The 12,242-nt window shown below is 39.1% G+C and overlaps 1 protein-coding gene across 3 annotated transcripts in view; it reads left to right on the forward strand.

Moving 5' to 3' along the window:
• Positions 1 to 12,242, forward strand: part of COLEC10 (collectin subfamily member 10) — a 170,071-nt gene that overhangs the window by 131,448 nt on the left and 26,381 nt on the right. The window lies entirely within an intron of this gene.

Genomic DNA, 12,242 nt, shown 5'->3' on the forward strand with positions numbered 1-12,242 from the left:
CAATGTCTTGTTACTTATTTTAAGATCTCCCTTGGTGTTAGGTAAGAGAACGTGGGGAGGTGCTGGAAGGCTGGGGCAGGGCTGTGATGGAATTCACCCAGGGCAGGGGGAAGTTCCATCTTCCATGCTGCTCCAGGGGAGATACACAAGCAAGACATCAACCTTCCGGAATCCTTTCCTTAAGAGCATCTCTGTTCATGGGCTGTTTTTACTCCAACTGCTTCCTCAGACTGATTTTGGTAAAGCTACTAGACCAAAGCTCAGTAAAGTAAAAATGAATTCTTTCATGTATTTCATAAATTAAGGGGCTTCTGAAGAGGAAAATATTCATCAAGGATTGGAGGTAGCATAGAAATGAACATTTCTTTATTTGAAAATGGAGTTTTAGGGCCAAGTGCCTTCAGCTGAAGGATGATAGAATATTGCAAACGTTGTTTTTCAAGTAGAGCCAAGGTCCAAATGCGCTTCCAGCAACTGGTTGGTAAAAAAATGCTGTTGTTTTCCCGGTTTCAGCTCTGACCCTTTTGTTCTGAAAGTGGTCACTGCAGCACAAATTGGTGCTCCCTCATTAGTAATTCATGCTATGTTTCTCCAGGCTAGATGGTGGAAGAATTGCATCTGCTTAAAATTTTAAGTAGAAAAAAAGGGTCTTTAAAAAAAAAAAGAAAAACATTGCCCCGTGCTTGTCAGTTATTTAAATGTGTATTGCTTAAAGTGCATTTTTCTTAATCAGTGAATTAATTTCCTCCTAAGATTGCAATCCAAGTTTTAACCTTTGATACCATAAAATAAATGCAGGGAAGAACGATGAGGCCTTGGGGCTTCCAAATAATTTCTTGGGTGAATAAATGAGTAATGCGAGGGTAAATGTTCAGAAAACAAAGTTTCAATTAGAAATAAAGTACTTACTTAAAACCATTACTGGACTTTTCATAGAATAGAGGAAACTTTGTATTATTCCTGGGGTTTCATGGGAAATGCTAAAAATTAAAATTAAAACTTTGTCCCTTCAAATGGGAGAACCCATTTTAGAATAGAACTGTTAAGCAGTTTTCCTTGCAGAGAAACTGCAACTTTCAAACTGGAAGAAGAATGGACAAAGAATTGTTAAAATAATGTCCAAAATATCGTCCAATTCAACAATTCTATTCGTTCCAACTCAGCCAGCATATATTGAATACCTATTAAGTGCTAAGCACTATTTTAGGCACAAGCGGTGCATTAAATGACATATATTAGTGTCATGAGCAATGGGGACGTAAATAATTTAGGAGGGAGAGCAGAGGGCAGTTAATATTTGCTGGATACCAGCGTGGGGTCCACCATGAGTCTTCCAACCCTCATTTTTTAACGTAACACAAAACTTCTCCCTTCGCATTAGAAACTCTGAGGTTTCAAATAATGGAAACCTCTTTAACTCTCTGCCTGAGCCTGTGTAGAAATTATGAGATGATTACAAGCAGAAATGTGACAGAATGAAGAAGCAAGTGCTCCTGGGGAAGAAAGACTTGGGAAGAAGCCCTCTAGAACTCCGGGTTTCAGAGCTAAGTTATGGACTTGGTATGATTTCTTCTTCCCCTAGAACCTGGGGACTCGGCATCAAATGGGTTCTCAGTGGCTTTTTTATTAAAAAGAATCCAAGATTCTGGAACGTCCTGAATGCCAGCTAAGTCCCAGGCATCATGTGGGATTCTAAAGGTTTCAAGCTAAGGAAGAACTTGTCTTAGAACTTGTACCTACATTGAAAGCCGGTGTTAGAGTGCAAACTCTTGGGGTCAGTTAACTCATTTTTAATTTGCAAATTGCCAGTATGTGTACCACATGCATAACATCAAAAACCTATTCATCACTGCCCTTCCTCTGCTCTATGTCCTGTGCTAGACATTGTGAATACACCAAAACACAAGGCATGTTTTTCTTCTCTTCTCTCAAGATATAAGCTGCCGTCTACTCTGCTTCGTCCTGTCACGAACACGGTGACAGTCCTCCCCACCCGTGAATAAGGCAGATCTGTATATTTATCTCTACGAAATGACAAAAAAAAAAAAAAAACCTCGATGGCTAAGCAAACATTTTAAAGAACTGGATTATTACTTTTGTTTAATATATTTTTTTAAGAGCAAGCTGGTCTGTAGTTTTCTCCCTGGCTAATCATCTCAATACCATAGTCATCAGCACTGTGCGCAGACACTTCCAGATACTCTGAGAAACAATAAAAGGAGTTTTCCCTAAATTCATTTGGGAGACTTGGAATTTAATAAAACTATATAGAGTTGCAAATGGAAAACCATTAATGCTACTCTGTCATATAATATACTGTCTAAGTCAGACACACCATTATTTATTGCACTACTTCCCGAGCTTGACTTAGTGGGAAAAAAAGACATTGGATTGAATCTGCTTGATCTTCAGGATGGTATTACATCTGTTTATGCTTCAGTTTCTTTATTTGCAAAATGAGCTTCATCGCAGACCTCTTTTAAGAATAACATCGGATAATCAAAGTGAACTTTAAGCTGTGTGGACATTATGAATAGATACTTAACAGATTCTATTTATCTTTCCTCTCCTTCCTATTTGTCTAAGTCTGTTGAGTAGTCATTTTGAGAATGAGTATTGCTCTAGTTATAAAAAATTCTTCGTTGAAAGCCATTTTTATTTTTCTTTCTATGCCTTAAACTTATTATTTTATGCTGCTTAGTAGGAAAATGTTCCCTTCTTTTTTCCCCCACGTTGGTGGTTTCCTTAAACAATTTGTGTAAAATTCTGACCTCTAGTGGTTTTACTTGAAAACTGCAATGACAAGAAATTTTAACGAGAACTGTTCAAAAGAAATGTAAAACCAATAAGAAATTTTTGGGTGATGCTCCACAATTTCCAAGGAACTTTCAAATACATTATCTTGTTTAAGTTTCACAATTTTTCAACGTGGTAGCAATTACTTTAACCTTAAAGATAAGGAAACAGTCTCTATGAGGCCAAGTGGAGGTCCCAAGGTCTTCCACATAGATGTTGCACAGTCATGCAATTTGAACTTGACCCCTGGCCTTCTGGCTCTGTGTCCACTGTCATTCCATGACATCTACTAGAGTCTACTAGAATCATGTTTGAAAATACAGCCCACTGACCCCTGTTTGATAAATGGGTAGGACTCTGCCTCAGAACATGGAATTTATGCAAGCGCACAGCCCAACATTGTACTGGACCCTAAAACATGCTGAAAGTGAAGACGTGCCTCCTCTTTGATAATGAACTCCATCACTTCATTCGTTTGTTTGGAAATTAATGATAATTCACCCTATTGCGTATTTTGGGTTTTGATTTAGGAGGTTTTTCTTTCAATGAAATTTGGGTGTATGTCTATGTATGTGGTCTTGAAGCTCCTTTGCGATCCATCTGACTTCTCCCAACTTCTCCCACCTCAAACTACTTGTCCACTTGTAGTTTGCTTCAGGCATCCTTGCTTTGTCTCCCATTCCTGACCCAGGATTTTTGCACTTGATGTTCCCTCTGTCTGACCCAAACTTGCCCCAGATCTTCCCAAGGAGAGTTCCTTCTTCTCATTCTCGTTTTAGCTCAAATGCCATTTGCACAGTGGGGCCCTGCCTGACGACCCCCTTCACTCTCTGTCATAGTTCCCAAGACATTTTGTTGTTATTTTCACAGACTTACTACTAAATGAAAATCCCTTGTGTTTTTATATATCTACAGTCAGTCCTAGAATACAAGCTTCATGAAAGCAGGGACCCTGTTCATCTTGCTGAGTGTGTTTTCCTGCTGTCTAGAAGAGTTCCTGACACAGAGATTGCTCAATAAATACTTCTGATGAAGTAAACAAACCCAAATTTTCCAAGATCCCCTGACCTTTCCTTGAAAATACTTTCCAAGGATGTCTTGCAGTTCCCCAAAATGTGTTGCAATGCTTCCAAGAAAACAACTGGTCTTGGGAGACACTGTCATTGTACCACTTCAGTGGTCAAAGAACTTTCCCACCAGCGGCCACTGGTTTTCTGTAAGCACAGCCGTACCACCACTTCCCTGGTGCCCCTGTCTCAACCTGGCCTGGCCACTAACTCAGTGCCACTTCACTCAGTAAGGAAGGCTTTCCTTTGCTTCTGAGGGCACTGCAACTCCTACAAGTAACCATCTTGACTCCACGCAACTGGCCTGTGATGAACTCATGGGGCCAAGAAAGGCTCTCTCCCCTTCAGCATGACTCTAATGACAACCTCAATCATGGTGGTGGCAGCAGTAATACTAACACACATTGAATAGATGCCATTGACCCGGTACTGCGTGAGTGCTATCCAGCCATTTTTAAGTTGAACTATCTCAATAGACTTTGAGAAAGAAGACATTTTAATTCTCATCTGACAGATGAGGAAACCGAGGTTCAGAACTATTAAGTCACTAGCCTAAGGCCACACAGCTGGAAGGTGGCGGGTTGGAACCTGGTTCAATTCTAGTTGGACTTCGTGCTCCATTCAGAATGCTAAACCGTCTAATCAGCTGGCGGGACCCCTAAGCAGTGTTGACTGCATCACAGGATTTTACAGGGCAGGATGAAACCGCTACTTTAGTTTTTGCTTAAAGCTCCTATTTGTCCCTATGGCCCACATCTGAGTGCCAGACACTACGAGGTACATGTGGCTTTGCCAGGACATAAACCTCTGTCTCATGGGGCAGTTTCTTTCCCAGAAAACCCCTTACCTCTAGGAAATGGACTTCAATCTGGCCAGTATTTTTGCTGAACATGGCTCTGGATCCCAGCAATTGACACACTTGAGTTATTTCCCAGAAGTGTTCTCAAGCCTCCAAACAGATGGCTAGTATGCCCAGCAATTTCTGGGTCACTTTCACACTCCAATGAGAAGTCTCACTATGTATAAAGTAACTTCAGAGCTTATTTGGTTTAACACCAGTTATCTTTACATTTGTGAAAACTGAAGCCCAGAGAGATAAAATCACGTGTTCTAGTTCTCACAGCTGTTCATTGGTGGCAGAGCTAAAACCCCTCTTCCAGATTCCCAAGCCAGTCATTGTTCCATCCCGCCGTGTTCTACCATTGTCCTCGGGTTTTATCATCCTCATTAGGCATGAAATGATCCTTCCTTAGGTTTTATAAATTAACATTAGAAAAGGAGGTCAATGTATAAACATGGTACAGAACTGTTTTAGCTGGGTCACCTTGGTACAAATTAAGTTGCTGATTTCTTTCTGGTGACTTTATCAGAGAGGTTAAGCAAGTAGGTATTTTCCCAAAACCTTTTTTTTTTTTTGCGGTACGCGGGCCTCTCACTGTTGTGGCCTCTCCGGCTGCGGAGCACAGGCTCTGGACGCGCAGGCTCAGCGGCCATGGCTCATGGGCCCAGCCGCTCCGCGGCATGTGGGATCTTCCCAGACCGGGGCACGAACCCGTGTCCCCTGCATCGGCAGGCGGACTCTCAACCACTGCGCCACCAGGGAAGCCCCCCCCAAAACCTTTTTTTTAAATTGTATTAATTCACCGGATTCTTTCATTAAGAGTTTTAATATGTATGTTATGCATAAGGTCAGACCAAAATTTTAAGAGACTTGGCTTTTTCAACTTTATATTCCAATGGATGGATGTTCTGAACCCATTTTTCTCCTCTTTTTCCCTTTGAATAAGATGCCAAGAAAACATTTCAAGGTTAGGTCAGGAGGGGAGGAATAAAAGTCCAGGCAATCCAAGTGTGGGCAAAGATGAGTGAGGATGTAATAACCAAAAAAAAAAAAAAAAAATTAGCTTGTTTCATTTGAGAAAGTTGTATCCTTTACCTATACCATTTCTCCCCCCAACTCACTTACATAATAATTTGGCTATATATCAGTCGTTACTAGGGACTGTAGTAATAGGTGCTTACATGTTGGTAAAGATCATGGGCTTTGGAGACAGAATATATGGTTTTGAATTTGAGCTCTGCCACTTACCTACCGATGTGATCTTAAGTCTCAGTGTCCTCATTTTTTAAATGGAGACAATTTTATGGCCAATCTCAAAAGCTTAATTTGAAAATTAAGACACGTGTAGCGTAGAGCTCAGCTATCATTTTTTTTCATTAGCTTCCATTGCTGTTACTAGTCACCATAAGTCTTCTCTCCCACATCCCTAAACAAAGGCTCATAGGTTGTAACCTTGGTTCTACAAACAGAAATCTACCAGGGAAATGCACCACCTTCTGCTCCTTGCTGCCATTTCCTACCTATTTTAGTCAACTTTTATTCATCAGACGCTCACAAACTTGAGACCACCCTTTCTCTTCACTAATGGTGCTTTCTTTCTATAGTTCTCCAGTTGAGCCTGGGGCTTCCTATCAATTAAATAGAATAATAATAGTGTAAATACACCCAGTAGGATTAAATGAATTAAGACAGAAAAAACCAATCCTCCGTCCTTTTATCTGTAACATGGGTTAGTAATGGTATGACTACTTCATAGGATTGTGAGGAGGAAAACTCAGCTAAGCTATATAAAGCATTGAGCACCATCTCTGACACATTGTTAAGGACTCTTTAAATATTAGAAAACCACAGATTAGCAAAACCCAGGGGAGAATGAGAATTATTTTTCCATGTTTCCTTCTTCTTCTTTTTTTCCTTTAAGGAATATTTTCCTTTAGCCACTGTCTGTACCCTAGGTAGGCAGTTCTGTTGGTCTTAGGTCATTAGCCATGTGTGTAGGCCATATACAACTTAGGTGTCTCTTTTTATTTGTGTTTATGAAATACTACTTCTGGAAACTTTCTAATTCTGTTAGAAACGGTTTTATTTGTCCTCTCCACATCTTTTCAGGGTATTCCAACTGATAACCAGTCTGTCGGGTTTTCACACTGCTATAGCATCTGCTATAGGATCTGCTATAGGATCTGCTATATGATCTGCAATATTCTATAATTTTCCAAAATTCTTTCAGATATATTTTACAGCTTCCTCTGCTCTTTGATAAAAGAATTATAAATATATGCAGTTACAATCTGACACTCAGAGACTCAAGTCAAGTAGCATCTGAATAATTTAATTGTTTTCAAATTGTTTATCGTGACTGTTCTTGCTTTGAAAACTCTGGAAGCATCCTTTCAGATCTCTTGACAATACTTGTATCTGTGAAATCGATCATATAAATACGAGTCTTTAAAATTTACAAAGGGTTTATCCATTATTTCGCTTTAGCTCCACTGACGTATTATAGGAATCATTATCCCTATTTAAAGAGAAGGAAACTAAAGCACAGTACTCTTGTTTGTGACCCCTCTGAAGGTCATTTATGTAACATATCACCCAGGGATGGGTGTATGTGTAAGACATTACAATACTGGTTGCAGTCAAAAATACTTTACATGGTGTTGTTCTGCCTGGCCTGAGATGAACAAATATTTAGAAAAAGATTTTGATATTCAGAGCCAGTAGCTATGACAATGTCATCTCTCTCTCATCAGACCACATGCTGAGTGACCAAATGACAGGACAACCAAAAGGAAGAGGCCCGTATGTCCAATGGGAAGTTGGCAGCAAGTGTGACAATGTGCTCCAGACCAAAATGAAAGTCCCCAAAGAGACTGGGAGACTTCGATATACCACAAGGGAGCGTCTCTGGAACTGTTTTATCAGTGTTGCCCTAGCACTTGCAGAGCAAGGCTGGACAATGCCACCAATGATCTTGGGGAAAAGCCAGTACTAGCCCATAGGCACAGACCAAATACACTGAAATAAGGCTCACCTAGAGTGTACAAAGGCAAGGGCTATGACCTGCCTTCCTAGATTAGAGTACTCCTAAGGGGACATTATATTTTTATTAAAATGGGCAATTTTTGATTAACATATACGTAGGTATCTATATCTATATTGAGAAATAAAATATTGCCTGTCATATCAGTAAACAAAGGATGTCACAGTTATCAGCGATTACAGATTGCAGCCACCTCCAAAGGCCAGCTGGTGAGCCCTGAGGGAACACAGGAAGGAAAGAATACCTGCCATTCAGCAACCATCAGACTGCAGCCACTCCCATCCGTGAGCCCTGAGGAAACTCAAGTGTGAAAACACAGGATACTGGCCCCAGAGAGCTGAGGTGCATATCAAAGGAATGATTTCTGTGAGCCCAGACTCTTGCATCTTCCCATACATAGAAAAGCACTAAATTCCTAAACTTGAGATATCTAGTTTTCTTTCATAAATAGTAATCTTTTGTTCCAACTACCTGCCCTTTGTTGCAAAACTCCTCTATATCCTAGCTCCCCCTTCGCCTCCCGGGAACAGTTTTCTCAGGGTTACCTGAGATGCTGCCTCCAGGGCTTGAAGTCCTCAGTTTGTCTGCCAAATAAAACCTAACTCTCAACTTTTAGGTTGTACATATTTTTTAATCAACAATATCTGTATCTATATCTATATCTATCATCTCCTGATGATCAAGGAAAGCAATACCATGTTGGTATTATTTTAATGTTGCCCAACAATACTAACATGGAACTTTTTCCTGCTCCCTCTTTCTGATTGACTAACATTTTAACTCTGAACAAATGAGCGTATGCAAAACTAAAACCTCCAGCATTCACAGCTCCCAAGGTGTTCCTGTGCCTTCCTAAAAAGTTTTATTACTGGGAACTGAAACTACCAAAATGCATCATTCCACTGCCTGTCCTCCTATATCCCTCTCTGTCTTACCTTTTGGAATGAGGTTAGGGCGCAGTACTCTGCCATGTCAAAAAACATCACTCACGTAACAAAGTTACTGACTCAACTTTCTTGTCAGTAGAGACCTCGTCTTGGAGCAGGGGTGTCCAGGGGAAGAGGAACTAAGTTTCGTTCTACCTCCTTTTAGCTAAATAGGATGGATCTTTTAATAAGGTAGAAGACAGAATTATTTTCCCTATCCCAGCTCCAGTGGCTTCTATGTAAATATTCATATGCTTCCTTATGCTTTGTTAACCTAATCTTCATTGTACCTTGGGTTTTCTTTTTTCTTCTTTCTCTCTTTTTTTTTTTCCAGGTTTCATAGCTCTTCTGTAGAAGTTGTATTTATCAGGTCTGAGCAGCCAAATGATCGTTTAAACCAGAGTAGCCAATGGAAGTTTTTGAGTAGGAGAATGATGTAATTAAATTTGTTTTTCAGGCAGATAAATCTCTTGGAAGGGGTGATGATAGACTGAAGGATGTGAGAAGCTCTTGGTGGAACATGAATTAAAAACAAGGGATGCATTAAGGCTGTTGGGAGAGGGTGTATTAGAGAGATTTCAGAAGCAAAATGGCAGATTATAATGAGTTCCAAACTGTGTTTGAGCCACCTATGAACGTCCAGATGGAAAAGTCCAATAGGCAGTTGAAAATAGACACATCATAAATGCTTTTTAGGCATTTTTCCTTAATAAAAACTAATCACATGACCTGTAGCCTCGACTCTTAGTTTTTATATTTTGTCTTATTTAGTGGTAGCAGGGAGGACTGCCTTTCTCACAGATAGTTGGGATATACATGGACCAGGATATTCGTTTATATAATAGCAGTTACGACTTACGCTTAATAACAACACTACTCTTTTTCTTTAAATTTGTTTCTGCCCCACTTTGTACTGAAAGAAAATTTAGACAGAATATTATATGTCACATCTATAGAGTACTGTAAACATTTCAATGCCAGAAGCACAAATCTCTGGAAGCAAAAATATATATCAGCCAGGGCGTGGGAGATCCGCACAGCCAAGGTGTGAGCTAAAAGATGCATCGCTTCCCCTTGGCCTCTTCTTATCCCTCTAATTTCTTTTTCTTTCTTTTTTTTTTTTTTTTAGGGGAGTTTCTCTTTATTTTATTGTTTTTTTAATTGAAGTATAGTTCATTTACAATGTTGTGTTAGTTTCAGGTATACATATATATGCATATATATGTGTGTATATATATCCAAGATATACATCTATATTTTTTTCATATTCTCTTCCCTTATAGGTTATTACAAAATATGTATCCCTCTAATTTCTAGTGGCTAGAAACTCTGGGGGCCGATTGGGTGATACCGTCATAATGTCATATGTGCTGAGCGCTCACTGCATTCCAGGCACCGTTCGGCCCTTCACAGGTATCATCACATTTACTCCTCCCCACGGCACCCTGGGGAAGATGTTTCACTCTTCTGATTTACTAATGAGGAAACTGAGGCTGAAAGAATTGAAGTAGTTGCAAAATCTCACAGCCAGTGAGCGCCTGATCCCAGATGCCCTGTTCTTAACCACTGCATTGCATTGCAGCAACACAGCACTCAGTCCTAGATGGATGGGATCCCTCCTCTTTGCATTTGTTTCTGCTCACTTGGCTGTGAATGCGTTTGAATAATGAATGATGTGTTCAGGCAGAAGAAAACCTGCCCCACAAAACTTAATGTTGTATTTTTCACTAAGGATAATGTTAGTTGTGTTTTATTTTTTGTTTTTTTCCTCCCTGTTACTCGGACATGCAGTGACTGCAAAAGACTTGCAGGTTCCAAGTAGGAATTCTTTTTAAACAAAATAAGCCTGAAAACAAAGAGTGGGTGCTTTGTAATTCAAGTAGGAAGGATTGCAGGATTCTTGAAATTCTCACTTTTCTTTGCTAGGTTACACAGGAGTGAGGTGAAGGGGGAATGAAGTTTATGGGTCCCTGGAATGGATGGGGCACAGTAAAGGGATTGGCTGACAACATGCCATGCATATTAACAGCCCAGCTAGGGCCATATTAAGCACCCGATAAACATTAGATGTTATCATTATTGACGTTGATATTATTATTATTGTGATAAATTAGTCACAATATACATATCTCCTTACATTTTGTATTTCCTTGCATTTGTTTAGCATATTAATATTGAAAAAGCACTTCCATTTTATTTTCTTATTTGATATGTAGTCTTGTCATCTGAGGAGACAGCAGTAGAGATGAGTAAAAGCCTAGTCTCCTTACCCCTACATCATTGATCTTTCCAAAGGCTCACCTTGTTAGAAGCCAACAAAACAGGCAGTAACTTCCCTTTCAGAACATTCATGACATTTACAAGACCTTGCTTGGTGCCTCCTTCCCACCAAACTTTTCGGCTTAGGTCATGTCTTGTCCAAGCTAATGTTGTATCCCTAGGGTCCAGCACAGAACTTGGTAGCTGGTAGAAATTCAGTAAATATTTGTCCAAGGAATGAATGAGTGAGCACATTGTGAAGTTTGAACAGCTCTTGAGAACAAAGTGTAGAATGTCTGCCCTTATCACAAGGAACTTACATTCTGAAGTTAAGTAACAATGCATTTTTAAATAATACTTCAAGGCAGCAATTAGAAAGTAGTAACAAGGAGCCAGATGGTGAATTACCAAGGAAATAATTCTGCCAGTAAATTCAGATAATTTAGAATTTAATTTGAGACACGACTCATTGGTACGATTTATAAAAGGAGGAAAGGGCCACAGTTCTTTTATATTATTTATGATTTATTTTTTAAATCATAAAAGTAATTCAGGCTTGTCGTAACACATAGCATGTATAAATGTGTACAAAATAAGGATATATAAAGAAAAAGCTAATGATCTCTCTTTTCACTGTGACGCTGCCCTTTACAGATCCAAATCTCTCCTGTAACCATCATTAATAGCTTGTTATTAACACTTTTCTCTATATTTGTTCTGTTCATTTGTTCTTTCTTCTAAATGGGATCATATGCATATGACTCTCTAAGAGGCATTCTTTACATAATAGAACCTGGAGCTCACTCCTTATTCAGAGATCTTTCTCATTATTTTTAGTAGTTGCACAATATTCCTCATATTTTCATCAGTCTCAGGATGATAAACTTTCAGATTGTTTATGTTTTTGGGTTTTTTTTTGCCACTACAAGCAAACATTCTCATGTATACATTTGTTCTTACAGTTAAATCCCATAAAATAGGTTTGCTAAGGTAAAGTAGAGTATGTGGGTTTTTTATTTTAATCATGATTGACAGATTATTTTGTAGAAATGTTGTAGCAGTTTATGTTGCCAAAAGCAATGACTGAGTGCTTTCTGTAGCTATGGCAACTTCAGATGCCATTAATCTTTTATAATTATTACTAAATATGATGGAAAAATATGACATTGACATTTACACATATATCTTTTTGTGACTAATAGTGAGTCTGCGCATCTTATCCATCATTTACTGTTTATATTTTTAGATTACCTTTTAATTTCATTTGTTGTCTTTTCTAGCAAAGCAGTTTGCAAAAACTTTTTGTACAT

The sequence above is a fragment of the Aethalodelphis obliquidens genome, unplaced genomic scaffold (genome assembly GCF_003676395.1).
Source record: "Aethalodelphis obliquidens isolate GAN/ISIS:26980383/991018 unplaced genomic scaffold, ASM367639v1 scaffold79, whole genome shotgun sequence".
NCBI classification, from domain to species: domain Eukaryota; kingdom Metazoa; phylum Chordata; class Mammalia; order Artiodactyla; family Delphinidae; genus Aethalodelphis; species Aethalodelphis obliquidens.